Source organism: Heloderma suspectum, chromosome 1 (assembly GCF_057233095.1).
Source record: "Heloderma suspectum isolate Gila_16-S chromosome 1, 16-S_ref, whole genome shotgun sequence".
Lineage (NCBI taxonomy): Eukaryota > Metazoa > Chordata > Lepidosauria > Squamata > Helodermatidae > Heloderma > Heloderma suspectum.
In genome coordinates, this window is record NC_139458.1 from 282,142,650 (window position 1) to 282,160,091 (window position 17,442).

Genomic DNA, 17,442 nt, shown 5'->3' on the forward strand with positions numbered 1-17,442 from the left:
TCACAGCAGGGAGAAAAAACCCAGTGTACGCAAATGGCGGTAGCCGCCGCCATTTGCGTAGGCTGGGGTTTTTTCCCCCCTGCCGTGATAGGCTACGTAAATATTTACATAGCCTATCACGGCTAAATACAGGGACGCAAATGGTGGTGGCTACAACAGCCACCATCTGTGTCCCAGCAGGGCTGCAGCATGTCCGGCTGTGGGCAGCCGGAGCCGGCCGGCAGCTCCGCGGCTTGGCCACGGAGCGGAGCCAGCCAGGCAGGATTCCAGGGGGGAGGACTGGATCGCCTCCCCCCCGTCAAGGATTCCGAGGGGAGGGATGGAGCACCTTCCCCCCAGCGGAAACAGAACGGAACGGAAGGTAAGTGTTCCGTCCATCCCTACTTGTAAAGCCTCATCAGACAGCCACTTGGCTTTCTTGCATTTCTTTTTCTTTGGGATGGATTTCATTGCTGCCTCCTGAACAATGTTACGGACCTCCGTCCATAGTTCCTCAGGCACTCTGTCTATCAGGTCTAATCCCTTAAATCTATTCCTCACCTCCACTGTATATTCATAAGGGATATGATTTAGGTCATACCTGAATGGTTTAGTGGTTTTCCCTATGTTCTTCAATTTAAGCTGAAATTTTGCAATAAGAAGCTCATGATCTGAGCCACAGTCAGCGCCAGGTCTTGTTTTGACTGACCGTATAGAGCTTCTCCATCTTTGGCTGCAAAGGACATAATCAATCTGATTTCGATATTGGCCATCTGGTGATGTCCATTTGTAGAGTCGCCTCTTGTGCTGTTGGAAAAGAGTGTTTGCTATGATCAGCGTGTTCTCTTGGCAAAACTGTATTAGCCTTTGTCCTGCTTCATTTTGTACACCAAGGCCATGCTTGCCTGTTATCCCAGTGATTTCTTGACTTCCTGCTTTAGCATTCCAATCCCCTATGATGAAAAGGAGATCTTTTTTTGGTGTTAGTTCTAGAAGGTGTTGTAGGTCTTCATAGAACCGATCAACCTCAGCTTCTTCAGCCTCAGTGGTTGGGGCATAGACTTGAAATACTGTGATATTGAATGGTTTGCCTTGGATTCGTACTGAGATCATTCTGTCATTTTTGAGATTGTACCCCAGTACTGCTTTTCCTACCCTTTGATTGACTATGAGTGCTATTCCATTTCTTCTAAGGGATTCTTGCCCACAATAGTAGATATAATGGTCACCTGAATTAAATTCGCCCATGCTTGTCCATTTTAGTTCGTTGATTCCCAAGATGTCGATGTTCAATCTTTCCATCTCATGTTTGACCACCTCCAGCTTTCCTTGATTCATTGATCTTACATTCCAGGTTCCTAAACAATATTGTTCTTTACAGCATCGGATTTTCTTTTCACCACTGGACACATCCACAGCTGAGTGTCCTTTCGGCTTTGGCCCAGCCGCTTCACTCTTTCTGGCGCTACTTGGAAATACCCTCAGCTCTTCCCCAGTAGTATATTGGAAACCTTCCGACCTGAGGGGCTCATCTTCCGGCGTCATATCTTTTAGCCTTGTGATACGTTCCATGGGGTTTTCTTGGCAAGAATACTGGAGTGGGTTGCCATTTCCTTCTCCAGTAGGTGTGTCACCGTAGCTTTACACAAAATGAGGACGAACTACCCAGGACAAGGCAAACAATTACAATACACTCCAGTGCCATAGCAGCCGCGGGACTCCATTGGCACCCGTGAAGTAGTCCCTAGTGTGGCTGCTAAACTCCCCCCCTCCATTTTTTAAAATATGCAGACATGAATTTGTATATATGCATAGCAAATAATATATATAAAATGTATACACCTTTCTAGCAATTATATATAGTCTTCAGCAAAAGCAGACCAAATGTCTAAAGTATCCATTTGAAGGTGGTGTCTATATGCTATCTGTTCAAATATTGAAAGTGTTGTAAGGTCCTTAATTCATTGCATTGTAGGAAGTAAGTGTTTATCCTTCCAATCTTGTAATATTAGTCTTTCAGTTGTCAAAAGAGCACAGAGAATCCATTTATGCTGACAATTTGTTAATTTCCATGAAGCAGGTAAATAACTTAAAAGAGCATGTACATCAGTGAATATTAAAGACTGTTACAGTACAAAATTTATCTGTATAATAACCTCTTCCCCCAAAAGAAGCAACTACTGAACATTGCCAAAACATATGTTTAAAAGAAGCATTTTGCACCAACAGAATTAGCCAAATTAGATAATCCCTTATTGAAGAGATCTTGTGATGTCCAAGGCTGGATCTACACTAACCGCCTTTTTTTCACTTCCAATGAGGTTTCACTGCCTGCCTTTCACACTACGTAGTAGCCGCCTCGAATTGGAACCAGAATTTCCCACTTCCGTGCTCCCGCTTTCAATACCCTAATATCCTGGTATTTCCCCTTAATGTGCTCTGATTTTCCGCTTTCGCTACCATATCCAGTCGTAGTCCCCTCCCCCGCCTGTCCATATGCGGTGGTGTTTGTATTTCCCTCCTGTCCAATCACAGCTCTCCATGGCCCCATGTCTTCTTCCTGCTACAGATCACATAGCTTCCTCAGCAGCCCCTGTCTCCTTAGCAACAAGCAAAGGGCTGGATGTGCGCGCGCTTGTCTGATCTCGGAAGCTAAGCAGGGTCAGCCCTGTCAGTGCTTGGATGGGAGACCGCCTGGGAATCAGGCTTCACAACTTCAAAGCTTCGAAGATCATGCCTCAATTAGAAAAAAAAAACATCGCAGAGAAGCCCCGATTCTGCGAGGATAACGCTTAATTTTAAAAAACACATCTAGAGCGGGGGATAGGAGGGGGTATAACTTAGTCTCATTTGAAGGGATAGAACAACCCCCTGCTCAGTGAAGGAAGCCTGATTCCCAGGTGGTCGCCCATCCAACTACTGACCGGGGCCAACGCCATTTAGCATCCGAGATCAGACAAGCGCGTGCAGGAAAACAGCAGGAAAACAGCACAGTGCTCGAGTGTGAACTGAGCTTGCGCATTCGATGAAGCACTGCAATGGGGAAAATGGGTGAGTGTGAATAATCACGTTTTACTGCGAGAGCGTTTAACCCGATGGGACACTGAATTCATTGCGATGGTGGGCGCAATGTAGATCGCTCCCAAAAGACATTTGTTTCAGTAGCTAATAGGTAGCCAGTGTGATTGCTTCAACAATGGTGTAATATGCGCACCCTACTCAGCATCCTGGCTGCTGCGTTCTCCACCAGGAGGTGGGTGCTTCTGATCTCTTCCTTGTAGCCATGTTGGAGGAGGGAAGGGGAGGGAAGAGTGCAAGAGCCCAAGGCTTTCTTGCTTCTGGTCATTCCTATTATGCTTAAACTGGGGTGTAGCATTATATGGGCCAGAGTTTGTGGCAAATATTCTCTGATACTGATGCCAGCTGCTTTCTGAACAGACACTTTCAGCTGCTTAAGAGGCAATTTAGTGGGAATGAGTTCCTAACCTGAGGTAATCTGAGATAATAATGATAGCACCACTTAGCATTTATATAGTGCTTTAGACTGTTCAGAGCACTGAGTGGGGGATGCACATAACTGGAACTGGCACCCGCTCTTGAGAAGCATCCACCCACCATCTGGCAGGCAAGGAAGATAGACAGGTGGCTTCAAGAGGGAGGGCCTTCTCAGTTGTGGCATGCTGTGTATGGAATGCCCCCCTCAAAGAGGTCCCCTCATGACGAAATCTGACAATATCTGGGACTGTTGAACTTTTTTAAAAACGAGCATGTAAGAGGAGATATGATAGAGGTGTACACAATTATGCATGGTTGGAGAAAGTGGATAGGGAGACATTTTTCTCCCTCCCTCATAGTAGCCAAGGTCATCCCATGAAGCTGATTGGTGGGAGATTCAGGACAGATGAAGGGAAGGACTTCTTCACACAGCACATAGTTAAAACTATGGAATTCACTACCCCAAGGTGAAGCAATGGCCACCAATTTGGATGGCTTTAAAGGGTGATTGGACATAAAGTATTAATGCAGCATTACTACAATAATTGCTAAGCAGATGTAAAAGATAATCCCCATCTATAAAAACACTACTAAAACATGTTGCCATCATAAACTCTTGCTTATTCCTGTCCCAAACCAAAAAGTCCTTTTATTGCTTCTAATAAAGGTTCAGGCACCTCTCAACAGGAAGGGAGTTCCAGAGCTGAGGAGCAACTTTTAAATATATTTTGTTTTAGTTTGCATATATTGTGGTTAATGTGAGTTGAATGGCGAATCTGCCTAAACACCAGCCAAACATCATGGAAAATGCATGCAAATAAGGGACAGCCAAAGGGTATTTTTTTGTCTATTATCTCGTCAGTTAGCAGTCTCCAGATAGTGTTGGAAGATATGCATAAACTGGCGGCATAAACAGAGTACTTCACATATCTGCTGATCATTATGCAGTTTCTCCTCTTGGAGAGACTGCACATTCACCAGAGTGCAAAACACATCATCCACATTTACAAGACTTTGTGTACAATTCCTTGGTCAAGCTGCTAATATGTGCACATTCTCCACAGTGTCTGGTGAATGTGGAAATGGAGCCTGATGCTGATAAGTGACAGTGTGCGTTCTCAGTAGAAGTGGGGATTCCAGAGGTGGGCAGCAGGACTTGATGACTCAAAATTTGAAATGGAAAAGCTACTCCCAGCAATGACCATGTCGGGACCAGTCTAAAATGCTATTAGGCAGGAAGGACTGAGCAGCGTCTACTGGTCTAACCTATATGTAAATACTGATTGCACAAGTGGAAAAACAGGACATCATTTTGAATTATGTTTCCTTATTAATTACAAATAGAGTAAGTGTATTATAATCTAATAATTAGATAAAGGATGCCCAACTTATACTAAAGCAAGTATGGTAAGCAGTGAAAATTCGTATTTGAGCTAGTTCTTTGCAGATTTCATTGGCATCACTAGCTGCTTATGTTCTTAGTTCATAACTTGTCAGAGCTGCAGAACTTGTGACTCCCTGAGTCACTTATACCACACTTGCTATGTAATGTGTCCTGCCAGGTGATTGACAGCCTCCCCCTTTTGCAGACTCAGGCAGTCAGCAAAACAGGAGGTTTATTGGGTCTCTGTTGGACTGCCAAACATGGCTGGTGTGCTGCATTTGCTTGGCCAGTCAAACCTTGTGCAGGCCGATTGCAAAGATTATCTGAAAATGCATCGTGACCTACATTTCACTTCGTTACTTATGTTCAACAGACATTCCTTTTATATTTACTTTGACAGCAAATTTGGGGCTAAGGTAGGGCAAATGAAGATATATTGGGAATTCAAGATAGTTGTGTGTGTGTGTGTGTGTGGTTTGTTTTTGGGTTTTGTTTTTTGTCTTACACAGCTGGTAGCATTTTTAGAGTCTGGTAACAGATTAAGGTTGTATAGAACTAAAGTTGCAGTAAAGTGAGATTTTTTCCAGGTTCTTTGTGCAATATTTACAAAGACTTCTCTCTATACACAGACACTACTTAATTCATAATCATGGAAATATAAAGAGCAGTACTGGTTATGTGTCCTATTTTTTTAAAAGGAAATATTACATGTTAAAAGCGCTTCTTTTGTCTGATCCAGGTTTTTTATACTCTTTAAGCAAATTTTCCTTTAGATACAAATGATACAGGATGATCCAATGTTCCATAATTAAAAAGAGGACAAATAACTTATAATAAATAGCTATTTAAAAGAATGACAAAAGGGGTTTGGATGATAAGAGAGCTAGAAACATATTGAAGCATAGACACTTTCACTCTTGAATTTGTGTCATAACACATTTTTTGATGTCATACTTGCTTGTGAATTAGGGAAATGCACTTCAGCAATCTGAGAACGTAGGCAGGAATGTTTGTTCATTAGAAAAATCCAAAACCAGCTATAGGGCAATATCATTATGAGGACTATCTAAAATGTCACAAAATATTGAGCAAGCTTTTGAGTTTTCCAGAACACTCCACCCTCTGGTGGGCCTCCTTCTGTGTCAGTGGCCACCTCCTGGCAGTGCTGATGGCCCACAGCAGCATTCTAACCAGCACTGGGTGGCAAGCCGCCATTTTAAATTCCCATAGTGCCATGTTACTCTGTGGCATTGTTGGAAATAAAAATGGAGGATCCTAGAAACACGCACCGCCACTGTAGACCACCATTTTCATTTCCCACAATGTGCTGGAGCGATGCTATGGCTTCTCTCTCGCACTGATTGGAAGGCCCAGGGCAGGTGTAGCTAGAGGACCTTGCTAGGGCAGTGGCATGCCCAGGCTCTGTCTTTGCATCAGGAATGGTTAGATGATTCAATCACACCCAAGACAGAGACACATCAGTATTACCCACCCCCAGCAGAGGCTGACTGGATAAGGCAAGGCCATAACAGTAAATCATGCTGAGACATAGTGGCAAACCTCCTTTGTGGATGGATCCGCTGGGTTCACAGGAGTTCTGATGATTTAATTAACATAACAAAAGGAGCAACTATCTCACTCGTGAACTCTGGCACAGAGTTTGGGAATAACTTGACCTAGGATAAACCTGTGCTGATTCCAGAATGGCCAGTCAGCAGGGGCAGGTAGCTGCTTTAGTCCTCTCCCCGGTGATGTCTCCAAGCACATGCCTTTACTTTTTACTTTACTTTAGCAGAACGGCTTCTGCTTAGCTACCTAGCAGCCTTGAAACTGGGTGGTTTGGCTCTCACTTGATAGGAAATTCTGCAGAGTAAGCAACTTCAGTCTGCAAAGCAAACAGGCATACCCTGGATTCTTGCAATATAAACTACTCTACACTGGGGATGTTGGAGAAATCCGCAACAGATTCTAATGAATTTGGATTTTTGTGAATCTGACCTGCAGATTTTGCAGCAGACCAGCTTTTTCCAAGTCACACAGATTCTGTGGACTGGTGGACCAGTTTTTCACTTGGGGAGGGTATGGGGGATTTTTTCTTCCAGCACTGCCACCATCTGTGGGGGAACTACTCCTTCACTGGGCAGTCCCACCTATGGGGTTTCTTATTTATAGCAAATGCTTATATTTCAGGGCCTAAGGAACTGTCTGCCAGTATAACTCAGAGTTCCACAACATGCCTCTTTTACACTGCCACCAATTTCATTAGAATGTTACAAAAATTGTGTTCTTTTCCCTGGTAGACTTTCCAATTTGTTTACCAAGAACGAGAGGAGGCAGAGATCCGGTCCAACACGATTTTATTCTGCAGAATAAGGCAACCCTTGGGGCTAACGCTCCAACAAAGGTCACAATCAAGTGATGTGATCCAAAAGTTTATATAGGCAAGACCTTTGGGGGCTGTCTTACGCTTGCGCTGTCCTACTCTCTTTGTCCAGCTGAGAGGGAGACAGAAAACAGGCAGCGCCTTTTATATATCTAGGCATGCACAGAGAAGTAGCCTTGTACTCTAGTAAACACATTCTTGGCATTTCTGAGTCTCTGATAAGGCGCTGTGTCTTTGTTTAGCATGGCAATTTCACACAGAGGTAGAATAGACATAGCCTAGCTTATAAAATCATGGGATAACAGACATACAACTGAAATTTTTATAATAAGAATACTTTGAAACTTCCCAGTAGCTGGTATAAGAGGCTTAGGTGTGAGATGGGCTCCAACACTAGAGACCAGATGAACTATTAAACAATGGAGGGAGCAATCCTATGGCCGCTAGTCAGTGGCTAGACAGCCATAGGATATGTTGGTTTCACATATAAATCCAGTTGGCATAGCAAAAAGAAGTATGAAAGAAGAAGAAAAAAAAACAATTGGAGTGCTGCTGTAGGCCATCAACACTACCAGGAGGTGGCCACTGACACAGGAGGAAGCCCACCAGAGTGTGGCCTGACCTCAGCGCCTGCACTTCGAGGTCTGTTCCCAGAGAACTGACCCCCCCATGTGCTGCCTCACAGGCAGCTCGGAGCGGCCCTGCACTCCACTCTCAGAAGAGGAGCACGGAGTGGCAAAAATGGGGCATTCTGGGGCAGGGAAGGTGGAAAGGCTGGTATGACACATCCTATGTGTCACCCAGCAGCCACTTCCCCCATTCCGCCTTCCTGCAGCTAGACAGCCGAAATTGGCTGTCTAGTAGCTGCAATTGCAGGGTGGCTGAAGCGCAGAGGGGAAGATCCCCTCTGCACTTCTCCTGCCCTGCATTGGATAGGTGGTCACCTCTGAGTTTGGAGGCAGCCACCTATGTCCATAGGATTGCACCCTTAATTTATTAAAGTGATATTTTGTACATAAGGGAGTACTAATATTTACTTTGGGGTTTTCAAAAGAATACTTGCTGATGCTTCTTAAGGACTCAAGAGACACTGTTGCTCTTACAAGTCTCTTAACGACTTCTTTTACCTCAGACCAAATTCCTTAAAACTCCACTCCAGCCAAATACACTCATAACCAGGTCCAGATCTTGAATACAGTCTTCCTCTGATTCCAAAGCAATTCCTGTTGTATTTCTGGCTTCTTGCACAGTTTAACTGCGTTTTAACTGTCTGCTTGTTTAACCTTGTTCTGGCAAGATCTTAGGGCAGCATGTCAATTGGCAAAACACAGACGGAATGGATTTAACATAATCTGTACATCCCTACTCTACACACACACGCACGCACACGCACGCACACAGACTACTTGATACATAATCACAGCCATCATGCTAATCCACTATAACATATGATGAAAGAAAGAAAGCAATAATAGGGCAATAACACTATTAGGAATAACTAAAATGCCACGAAATGTTGAGCAAGCTTATGAGTTTTCCTGAATGCTTCACTCTCTGGTGGGCTTCCCCCTGTGTCAGTGGCCACCTCCTGGCAGTGTTGATGGCCTACAGCAGCACTCCAATTGTTTTTTCTTTTCTCCTTTCATGCTTCTTTTTGCTATGCCAACTGGATTTATATGTGAAGGAAGATACACATAACTGTGAATCGAAATGAACATTCATCTGACATATGTCAATAAATATAAAATATATTTTTGTTAAATGCTTCACAGCATATTTTATTCTTCTTTGCTTAGCTTTATCTCTGACAGGAAAGAAGAAAAGCAATCTGACTAACCAAAATGTACTCATTTACTAATTTTTTTTCCATTCATGTCCTGAATCTGAGGCGATGTAGTTGAAGTGGTGATAGGTCATGAGGAAAAGCCCATTATTGTGTCATTTCGTGGCAATATCTGAGGACAAGATAATCTCTGCAATGTTATAGGCAACAACCACCCAGATCTTGATTAAAAGTTATCTGCAAAATGACCTGCCTTTTTTTTATAGGACACATTTAAAAGAACAACCCTATCATCAAATTTTCTATCAAGTCAGTGTAAAAGTTTGGGGCTATTGCTTTCCCACTTTCCCCCTAATTTGGGCCACAGAGGGTTCAAAATGACTGGATGAGATCTGCAGTGTATTTGAAATAATTTATGGGAGCATCATGAAAAAGATTCAGAATGGATGGTGCAAAAGTACATAATGTGTGGAATAAACCAGTTGCTGAGGAACATGGGTAGGTGGGTGCTGCTGTTGCACTCATGTTCTGCTTGTGGGTTTCCTGTGGGCAGCTGTTTGGCCACTGTGTGAACAGAATGCTGGATGAATACAGTTGTATTCATCCTGATTCAGCCCCCTTGTCTGCCCAGCACTGTTGTCACTTACTGTATCACTTTTCTGTGAACAACAGACAACTTTTTCATGGCTGGTCTGGTGTGTTTTTTCTGTAGCTCCCCTTTCTCCCCCCTTTTTGGGGTGGGGGTTAGGGGTAGGGAGTCTTGGTCTCTTCCACCTAGCCTTCCCTCAAGGCTCATTTGGCTCAGAACACTCTATGTTGAACTAGAAGCTTGTCATGAAGACTTACTCTGCAGTAGAGCTAAATTGAAGGTGATGGCTTTGTTATGATGAATAGAGCCTTGAGGGATCCCACAAGACCCCACAGTTTTCCAATAGACCTGCCACATTTATTTTTCAGCTGGAGGTGCTGTGTTCTTCTGGTTAGGTGAGTGCCAGATTTAACAAAAATGTATGAACAGAGAAGGGGGAAACGCAGGGAGATATGAAAAGGGGGAATGGAAGTTAAACAGAATTCATAATACAGTCAGGTTTTATGGCCCTGACACATAGTTGTATTTAGATACAGATATTGAAGCAAATTCCTGAAAATGACTAATAGCCTCTGAGCATTGCTCTAAATTATACCTTGGCTCCCAGCTGTACTCAGTCCCATGATAATGTATACATACTTTATATCTCTTTAAATGGCAGAAAATAGACTGTAAATTCTATTTCCCTGACATCAGTAAAGCATTATGCAGACAAACAATGACAGAGAAATATTCTGTAGTAACCTTGCATTGACATAAATGAGAGGAAAATGTGAAGCATTAAATGTAGTATTTAGAACAACTTTTCAAAGTTCATTCTGTCTTCAGCTAGATTTGCTGGTTTCATTTTAGGCTTCTTGCTGCTTTGTGAAAATGTATAAGGCGTATCCAGTGTGTGTATATGGATTCATGGCTTAACCACAGCTAGCTAATAGCACAATACCCACACAAATTCTTTATTGTGTCATATATACATGTCATGGGAGATAGAGAACAATATCCTTGTGGGGGATATAGTCTTCCTGCAAAATAAAATAAAAATAAAAATTCCCAGGCTGTGGTTGCCAGTCTCGGGTTTAAAAAGGAAAAGGGTAGTAGAGGAAGTTGAAGAATGTTACCACACAGAATACTTCACAGTATACACATGGATGAGCATTTTAGCTGTAACATACTCTCCAAATACTGAACCAGCATATAATTTGTAAAAGAAAAAGAAGTGCCAACAACCATGCGGATAAGGATGATTGAATAGACGTTGTTTACTTGGATTTTTAGAACACTTTTGACAAAAGCTTCTTTCGCCACACCCCTCATTGCAGTGTGTTTTATAAAGTTGTGATTCTGGTCTGTAGGTCATTGTGAAGGGTGATTTCTTGGTGTCAAAGCTTTTAAATGAAAAGAAGGATGATGTTCTGTCCTTGTTTGGCTCAAGAACCTCAGCAGAGGCAGATTCAAAGCAGTAGCACTTCCAATACAGCAGAGTTGCCTCAGGCCACGTGGGATCACAATAGGCAAGGCCAGGTAGGAACATCCAGGACCTTGAACAGATTATTGTGGCAGGTACTGACTGGAACTCACCCAAAGAGAGCTGTTGTCTCAGCAACATGCAAAGGCCTTCTGAAGGCTGCCTGGTCTGGACCTGCTGTTAATCCCACTCCCTTCAAAGAGCTGCCTGTATTCCTTAAAGGACCATTGTCTGATTTTGCAGCTGCTGGTTCCTATGGTGTGGGGACCATGAGACATGCATCAGGGGGTGCCCTCCAAGGAATCTGTAAAAACTACATTCTCTGGATTGTGCAGTTCAGGAATAGCAGATGATGGTTCAAAGATATTGCCTCCTACCGATGATTAGGTGTACGCAACATTCTAGAGTGCGGCAAAACTATTGCTTCTCTTGTTTGCAGTAATCCCACAAAGAGGATTCCCCTTATCACTGATTGCTGCACACTTTCATAAATCAAAGGTCTTGAACAAGAGAAGAGATAGAAGCAGAGTGATGCTCCACTTTCATTTCTCATAAATAGTCTAGACTAAACTATATCAAGAGATTTTTTTCTGCATCATTTTCTTCATGTTCCTTTAAGGAAAGCTCTCAAATTTCTAGTCTGGAGTTTTACACCATAAGAGAAACTTGTCACCCATACAAAGTGGAAGAAAGACATCCAAGGCCCCAAACAGAGCACAGAGGCAGAGGCAAGAATCATATATTTTCATTAAATTTACACTGAGAAAAAGGGTGTGTATAGTGATTAGGACAAATTATTCTGTTATTCTCATAATCACGCTGTATTATACAAGCTTGAACATTAATATATGGATCCATGCCTCTCCTCTTTCTTCTTGCCCACCTTCTTAACTTCTCTGAGGTCGTCTGAGGTCACTGCTATGGTTCTTTACATGAAAGGTACAAGAGGGCAGGAGCAGGGGAATAGCCCAATCTTGGATCCCTCCCTGTCCAACATCGTAGAAAGGGGATTTCACTGTATCTTTTTGTCCCTGAGACACTCTCCTAGGGACTATAGGTTTGCTCTGTTCATGGTTTTATCCTTGTTGTTAGCCACCTTGAGCTCAGGTGGAAGAAAGATGGGGCATAAATGTTTAAAATAAACAAATAAATAAATCTTTGGGGCTCGATCATATAGATAAATGGACCTGGTGTCTGGTCTAGAGGGTTTTAATGTTGAGAGTCTTTCTTTGTCATCACATTTTTTTCCAGTTTTCACACAGGTCAACTGAATTGAACTATACAAATAAGTTATATGATATAATTGTGCTCTATCTGTCTTTAAATCACTTTGCCCCTCTCTCATGGAAGCAGAAAAGAATTAACACATCAATCAGTTGCTGAAAACAGACAGCTGAGTGAAAGAGATTTTCCATACAGCCATGTGGGAGGAGGTGGAGAATTACAGTATCAATTAAGAAATTAAAGAACAGAAGTGTGATACTGGACATCAGCGCTGTAAGGGCGGCTGTCAACTAATATGAGACATGATTTCAGGAAACATAATCATGGACACTAGACGTTTGTAGACAAAGAGAATATTCAGCTTTGAACAGACAGCGGGTTGAAGTCTAAGTACATTTTTAATATGAATATTGTTAATTAAAACTGTTACTGCAGCAGTTATTGACATAGACTCCTATCTCGGTCAAAGTGTATCCACATTCTCACTGCAAATGCACATTCTGCTTGTCATATTTTACCTCGTGCAATTTATTTTCCAAGACAGGAATGGAAAACAACTTAATTAAGAGGTTAAATGGATTGGCTTATTAAAACAACTGAATGCCACTACATGGCTGGGCAAATTTGCTAATCAACAATAGCAGCATCGGAGACATGAGATGAAGGGGCATAATTAGCTATATGTTTTTATATAGCCTGAAGATGTATAATATTTGTCTAAGTGTGTTGGATGCCATGCTGATTAGTGTGTTAATTTGTGTCAGATTTTATTGCAGAAGGTTAGAGAAATCTCATTACATTCTTTCTGCTGGGGAGGGAGCTGTGGTGGAATGGGTGGGAGAGAGAAGGAGCACATGAGACTAAGGCCTGCTTCCCTCACACAAGGCAGAATCCCAGGGCTTAGTAACATCTGAATCAGCCCTGAAAGAGGCAAAAGGTCAGGGTTTGTTTGTTTGTTTGTTTTGGAAAGGATTGCCAGTAAATTAAGATTTCACATTTCATTCGCTGTGCCCTAAGAAATTAATTTGCTTACAGGTCCTCGATGCAAGGAGAGGTTGTTAATTTGTTCATGAACCCAAAGAATGCCAGAGTCCCTAGTCAGCCTTGAAAGGGTAGGTGAGGGAAAGGAAGCAGACATCTTGATGTTGTGCTTTGTAGCAGTGGAGGCTGATGGCACTGATTTTGGTGGGGCTATGAATCCATTCTGGGATTCAGTCAGAACCAGCCAGAACACTAAAGGAGCTCTCCATGGTGCTGAACCTATTTTGGGGATAGGGTTCAGCAGCTTGGATAGGACCTTTAGAGTTCTGGCTGAAACCCAGAATGGAGTCACAGCCCCACTGAAATCTGAGCCACCAGCCTCCACTGCTTTGTATAGTTAGGTAGCAAGACTTTAGCACAGCCTTGCCCAGCCTGGTGCCTTCCATATGTGTTGGGCTGAAACTTCCAGAATCTTCCAGCTACCTATGCTGGCTGGAGCATCCTGGGAGTTGTAATCCAACACAGAGGGCACCAGGTTGGGTAAGCCTAGGAGTGCACGAAAGCCACTTACCTGGTCTCGCAGCTTTTCGCGGTGGGGGGAGGCGCTTCGCTGCTCTCCCCCCGAAGTTCAGGCCGGGGGGAGGCTTCCCGCCTCGCCTGGCCGAAATTCAGGCCGGGGAGGAGGCGCCTCGCCTCGCCCGGCCGCGAAATTAAAAGTTAAAAAAACAACAACGCCCCCGTGATAGGCTACGTGACGATTAACGTAGCCTATCACGGCTAGATCTGCAAAGTCAGCCGTGATAGGCTACGTAAATCGTCACGTAGCCTATCACGGGTGACTTAAAAAAAAAAAAGCTCGTACGCAAATGGCGGCCCCCATAGGGAGCCGCCATTCGCGTTCCTTATTTGGTCACTGTAGTCTACGTAAAGGTTTACGTAGACTACGGCGACCAAATAAGGAATGCGAATGGCAGCTCCCTATGGGGGCCGCCATTTGCGTACGCGCTTTTTTCTTTTTTTTTTAAAGTCACCCGTGATAGGCTACGTGACGATTTACGTAGCCTATCACGGCTGACTTTGCAAATCTAGCTGTGATAGGCTACGTTAATCGTCACGTAGCCTATCACGGGGGCGTTTTTGTTTTGTTTTTTACTTTTATTGGAATGGCGGCGGCGGCAGCCGGTCGAAAGATCGGCTGCCACCCCCGCCCCTGACGAAGACCCGACGAACCGCCGCCAGGACCCGCCGCCGGGAGGGACATTCGGGAAAGGTAAGTCCCGTCCCGGGGGGGGGTGCGGGGGGTGCAGAGAATTTCTCCCCAAAACTTTTTCGGGGGGCCGAACACATTGGCGCTCAGCCCCCCGAATTTTCGGGGAGAAATTCTCCGCCAACCCTAGGTAAGCCTGCTTTAGCAGACAGGCCTGTCCCCTCAGAGGTTTGCCCAAGCTGTGGAAATAAATAGGCAGACAAATGTGTGGCATTCTCTCACGCTGACAGGTGGCCCTTGCATGAAGCACACTGGAAGTTTAAGTGCCTTTTGAAAAAAACCACTTTTCAGAATGTAAACAACTGTAATGCAGAAGGCTCATTTGTAAACTGCCGCCTACCAAAGGAAATTGCACAATATCTTTTAATTACTGTGAATGATCAGTGCCTTTTGTTTTACTTCTCGGCTGAAAGATGGCACTTCCCAACAGCAGGCAGGCTCCTGAAATCATGCTGAGATGATGCTGACTCAAAGGAAACAATGTTGTATTCTGAATTACCAACACAGAGATATTTTTCCAAGGAATCTTCGGTGGCTCATGAGATTTATACCTCTATCCTCCAGTGCTGTGATTAAGTTAGAGCCTCCTTTTCAGGCACACTTCTGCTCCCTTGCTACTGCTATGCCCATTTCTCTTTTTAAATAACTCCATTCCCCATCTCTGTTCTTAAAGTGATGTGATACACAGACTTAAAATGGTTGTGTATCGCTGATTTCAGGCCCTCAAAGTAAAACTGAAAATAAAGCTCATTGCCTTCGAAGTACTTTATAGATACAACTGGGATTATGTCGATAGAACCTCTAGTTTGTTCTTTGTGTTCACATGCTACACCCGTGATAAAGCTTGTGGTGCAAACTTTACAGTCCTGTAGAATTTTTTGTGACAATTTAATGGAGATAAACCATTGAATTTAATATTGCATACCCATTACAGGTTGGTAGTCAAATGCCAATTGTTAAATAATTACCTAGTCATAAAATGAAGTCTTACATGTGAATAAGCTCAGAACATTTAGTAGCTACCTGTCGATGACATAGTGACATTGTATAGTTCAAATAATAGTTTGAAAGATGGTATAAGCAATGCAAATGGGAAGTGTTTTGAATGTTTAGTACCACCTGATATACCGGAACATGATCCAAGGATTGAAGCTGAGCAAAGAGTACTATACCATTGTGTGGCTTCTGCAGCAATGCATCTTCTGCCCAGAACAACATTATGGTACTCTTTCATCAAAGTGCTTCTTTTTCCTTGTTGGGGTCTCCCGTCAAAACCTACTTTTTTAAGAAAAGCTTTGCTGAACCACTCTAGCTTTGACTTCCTTACTCAAATCTTATCTCCTAAGTCTCCCCTTTCCTATTCCCACTGTTGTGATGGATAAGAATTTAATTTCAGTATGGTTTTGATAAGAATTTACCAAAATTCGCAAAGTTCCCCATATCTAGGACAAAAAGAACTTGAGATTTATTTATTTTTTAAAACCTAATATGGGAGAAACTAAATCAGGCTTCATCCATCCTCATCCAGGGCTTTAAGTGCTTAACTCTCGAAAGTCTGGGTTTCAATCCCTGTACATTCAGCTATATTAGCGCTGAATTAGGGTTGCCACCTCTTTTTTTCTTACAGATTCCTCATCTTTAACTGGTATAGGGCAAGCAGGTACATCATGATCCTCCCCATGCTAGGAATAGCTGTACCTCTTGAATTTGGCTTGTATGGCTGAGAATTTCATTCGAGTTGTTTTTTTACAAGTATTTGTCCAAATTTGGAAAGTTCTTTGTATTTGTGTGAGAAAGAAGTTGAGGTTTAAAAAATTTTAATATGGGAAAAAGCTAAACTGACTGATTCACTCAACCCTAATTCCCAGTACTCTTTTAAATTAGGGTTTCCATGACTTCAGCTTGTCTAATGGAGACAGTAAGCTCTCCTAGCAAGTTCAATATTTTTCTGCATTCAGCATCTAACTTTCTGTGAGCACTAAATAAAGAGCAGCACTAGAAGTAGTTGGGATGTTCATGTGAGCTGCCTTGAGAGCCCATTTGAGGCAGAAAGATGGAATATCAATTTTAACATAAATTTTAAATAGAAGTAGTATTCCTGACTGAGGTCAGAAACATCTTGTACTCTGTTAGTGATGGACAAATGTTTGACATTTGGCTCCCAGTACCTTCAACAGTTGTGAAGATATTTGGCCAGATGCAGTGTTCAGAACTCCTATGGCATTCAGAAATTTAAAAAAGCAACTTTTGAAATTCTAATTTCTTCACCACTATTAAAGCAGGCATGGGCAACTTGTGGCCCTCCAGATGTTGTTGGACTGCATCTTCCACCATCCCTCACCATTGGTTATGCTGGCTCAGGCTGATGGGAGTTGCATTCCAATGACATCTGGAGGGCCACAAGTTGCCCACCCCTGTATGAAAGGTATGAAAGAGTATAGGCAGAAAAGTTGGCCATGTCATCTCATCTCTCTCTCTCCATATGCAGATGTTCTTTTGGTTCTTTTTGTATGCATGGAGGGGGAGGTATCACAACTGCAGAAGCAGCCCCAGCCCGCCTGTGCACTCAACCTAGAATATTGATCTAGGGGACTATGTGTAGAGATGCACAGCATGTGATCTGTACACTAGAATAATGGGGTGTGTAGATCTCACAGTTGGAGCCTTCACATGTAGGGCCATATGCAGAAGTTTTGACCAGTCCATGGAGATTAGGTGCATAGAGGGGGTGGTGGAGTGATGCCCCTCTCCATGCACATAAAAATAATGTTGCATAGGCATCATTATAATCCCTCCCTCTGTCTTCTCTTTCTTGACCATCCACTGACTGAGTCTGTGCATTGCTTACTGTAGACAGAAAGAGAGGGGGGCAGGGGGTGGAGAGAGAGAGAG

The 17,442-nt window shown here is 43.1% G+C and overlaps 1 protein-coding gene across 1 annotated transcript in view; it reads left to right on the forward strand.

Annotated features, from left to right (window-relative positions):
* The window catches only part of DLGAP2 (DLG associated protein 2), a 511,080-nt gene that overhangs the window by 167,069 nt on the left and 326,569 nt on the right, over nt 1-17,442 (forward strand). The window lies entirely within an intron of this gene.